This window comes from Prunus avium, chromosome 1, assembly GCF_965620075.1.
Source record: "Prunus avium chromosome 1, drPruAviu1.hap1.1, whole genome shotgun sequence".
Lineage (NCBI taxonomy): Eukaryota > Viridiplantae > Streptophyta > Magnoliopsida > Rosales > Rosaceae > Prunus > Prunus avium.
This window is the reverse complement of record NC_142284.1, coordinates 38,705,710-38,709,359: the sequence shown is the minus strand read 5'-3', so window position 1 is coordinate 38,709,359 and position 3,650 is coordinate 38,705,710. Positions and strand designations below refer to the sequence as shown.

General features: G+C 34.9%; 1 long non-coding RNA gene across 1 annotated transcript; it reads left to right on the top strand.

The window, feature by feature from the left end:
* Positions 1-224: 224 nt before the first annotated feature.
* LOC148297791 (uncharacterized) lies at positions 225-1,748 on the top strand. Its single transcript, XR_015835200.1, has 2 exons — positions 225-604; positions 1,001-1,748. It is a non-coding gene; the product is annotated as an uncharacterized LOC148297791 (long non-coding RNA).
* Positions 1,749-3,650: the final 1,902 nt, after the last annotated feature.

Sequence of the window (3,650 nt, the reverse complement as noted above, 5' to 3'; positions counted from 1 at the left end):
TTTGTTCTTATTCATTATGCTTATAAGTTAATATGCTAGTTTGAATGATTGATCACCATTTAGGCTTGCATGTTAGCTATCTTGGTTTGAATTAAGAGTAGACACCATGCTTTAATTCGAATTGAACTATGAATAAGAAGAGTATGTATGGACATTCGACAACAGGGATTAGATACATGCTTGGTTGTTTAAATTGTTCTTCTATGCTTAATGGGTTCCTAATGCTTAGTTTTAGGTTAGACAACAAATGATCAAATTAGGGAATTAGGAACACAAGGTTATGACCAAACACCATGGCTTAATCATACTTTAGCTAGAATCAATCCGTTAATCTAATTGAACTTGGGAACTTATTTGCTTGAGTTATTTCATTTTTCTTGTTTTATTTATTTTCTTTTTCATTTCTGTTTTGTGTAGGGAAAATGAATTGGATCATTCAATCACCAATCCTCGTGGGATCGACCTCGCACTTACATATGCTATACTACCAAACGGCTCGTGCACTTGCGAGTATCACAAGTTGAGGATGCAGCTGAATCTATTTTGGTGCAGCTGAATCGAAGCAACAATATATGGAGTCCTATTTGACAATTTAATCTAGAAGGTGTGAGTGGTTTTCAAAAAAAAAAAAATTAAGACTTTTACTGTTATACATTAGAAGAAGAACTCAAGGTTAAGGCGGGGAGTTAGCTTAGGAACTATTCCTCAATGATGACTTGGTTAATTGCAAATCATGGAGTCAGCAATGACTGTTAAATGCAATTGGATTCCTACCATTCTAGTGCACATACCTTTTCCATCTGAAGTGTCTTATGTGAAATGAAATTGCTTTTAAAGACCTAATTGAAAGGGTTTCTTTATATTCATTCACAGCGGATAAGTAATATCATTGTAAAATTCTTAACTTCAAACCTTTTAGCTAACAGTCTATTGAGTGCCTTTGTGTATTTCCTGCATGACTTGTTCATGGAGTTGACTAATGTGACTAATGCAATTTCAGGTTGGTGACTACCCTGAACGAGATCCATTCAAGGAGGATGAAATCTAAGCAGGTCTTAGGGAGAGTACTTATGTATTTCATGTTTCTACATAATCTTTTTGGGGCAATCGCCCTGAAGTTTCCTTATATTGTGCAAGTTGTTATATTATTGGGAGGGAGGGTCCAGGAATGAAACCGAGAACCCTGCTGAGGTTTGAATAAGAACTCTTTTATCTAGTATTTACATCATTCTTGAACATTGTAATGGAGCCAATCTGCTTGTATGCATATCTAATGCTTTCTGCTGAGGTTCCCATTGATGTCATGCCTCTTTTTTCTTTTTTACTTTGCTTTTTTTATTTTGGCTTGTCATATATGTGTGCCAGATAGCTGCATTTGGCACTATGAACTGACTCGGTGGCAGTTACAAATTAACATAGGCCTTAATTCTGGAACTGCCATTCATAAACTCTATCTCTGTACTTAACCCTGTTTTTTTTGCAGGTCGGTCTCAACCAAGTGTTGATTGCAATATTCTAAAGAAGATGACCATACACTATTATTTTATGTAGGCATACGTATGAGATGGCTTAGCTTTAATTGGTTTGGTTGTTCCAAGTTTTATGTACACAATCTCACAGTTACTGCCGAGTTGTTTTTCATTTCATGTATTTCTCCGTGGTTTTTTTCCCCCAATATTCTGATTATGGAGATGAAGTAAATATTACTGTGGAGCTTATAGCATGTTTAGTTTATTTTGTGGGCTTAATTGTGTGAGAGATGCCCTTATAATGTCAAACAAACAGTATTGACATCAAACTTTTGAAATAATTGAAATCACACCGTTTATTATTATTATTATTTTTGTTTCTTCCTCCGAGAACAAGCAAAGTGGTTACAAATATGAAAGATTCCGAATAAGTTTTCTTCTTTCAAATTCCGCATGGACCTAGAGTTCTACGGTACCATCCAATGATACTTCACACTGGTGTTGGAAGGACATGTAAAAGGGTTATTGTGCGTTCCATTGTACAAGCTTGAATGGATTTTCTTTTCTGTTGTATTTGGCCCTTCTCTTTTCAAGCATGCCAAAAATCATCCTGGTTTTGTAATATGTGGTTTGTGCCCAATTAATTTACCGTGGATATTGCATTTTTGTACCCAATATTTGATAGCTACCTTCTTTTGAACGATGATTCATTGAGGGAGAGAATTACTTTCCTTTTGAATATGAATCGATGTGCAACTCCAACTATCATTTGAAAGGTCAACATCAATTCATGGTAATATAAGGATGGATAACAATTGTCGTGTCCGTGATATTTGAATTCAGGATTACTTTGAACGAAGTGGAGACTGTTATTAGACCAAATGCCATGACATACGATATAATAGCAATATTAGGCCAATATACTTACACTATATAGGCAATATTAGAGCAATATAAGGATAATACGATAGCAATAGTATTACAATATACATCCAATAGGGTGGCAATATGCATACACTATCTATACAATACAAAGGCAATATTAAGCAATATACATACAATATAACATCAATATTAAGTGAATCTACATACAATAGACACACATCCATTACAGACTACATTTTACACATGCAAAACAAATCGCCACCGAACCTTAACAATACTATCCCACGAAGGGAAAACGAAGGCAACAAAAGATCCATGTACTCGGGTGAGATGAACGGAAGCAGCACTCACCCTTACTACAGGTCCATCAAAAGATCCATGTCTTTGTCCTTTCACTTGGGAAACTGTCTTCGGATCAGCCTTCCTCAGTAACAAGTCGTGGACAATTGGCGAAGTCCACTTCAGCTCCTCAATCAGTAGGAGATGACCAAAACAGCTCTCTTCAAACCTTCGTAGCTATTGCTGACTGAATTTCTCCTTCATGGTACTGATTGCAGTCTTTGTATGGGATAGGGACAATGCTTTTCCTTGGAACTTTTCTTCCTCTGCAATCATCAACTTAATTGGAGAAACCATATTTCCTTACACGCCAATATTATAAAAATAATTGCAGTCCGTTGCAATCTAGACAATAACAAGCAATAAACAATTAGCACTTATCAACAGCCTATTATAGGATATTAAGTGAAAAATAAACAAAAAATACAGAGCATAAACAAAACCCCAGCTATTTACAACTGACCTACTAATTCAACGGCTCAAAGCCATTTAGAAAATTGTCATATCCAAATAAATAGTGTTGGTTATAACTCTTTTATCGGTTACAACTGTTCAGTAAGCCAGTTGAGGTTAGCTGTAACTATAATAAGATGGTGCAATGTAATTGAACAAATCAGAATATCTAATTTCTTAGCACCTCTTATCTCTATAACCACTCTGTCAAAGTTGTGCTCACAATGGGGTCTTCTTGGACACAAATACTAATAACTAGCTACTAGCAATACCAATATCCTATGATCAAAGAGTCGTTGTTCATAATGTATGCATGTTGTTTTTCTATTATAAATCAATTGTTCAAAAATATTGCATTCAAATTCATAATTAAGCTCACATATTTTTAAAAAAAAACAAAACAAAACAAACTCAGCACTTATCAATAGCCTATTATTATATCATTGTATTCTAAGAGCCTATTACCCTACTATTGTATTCAAACGAGCATTTTTTACACCAAAA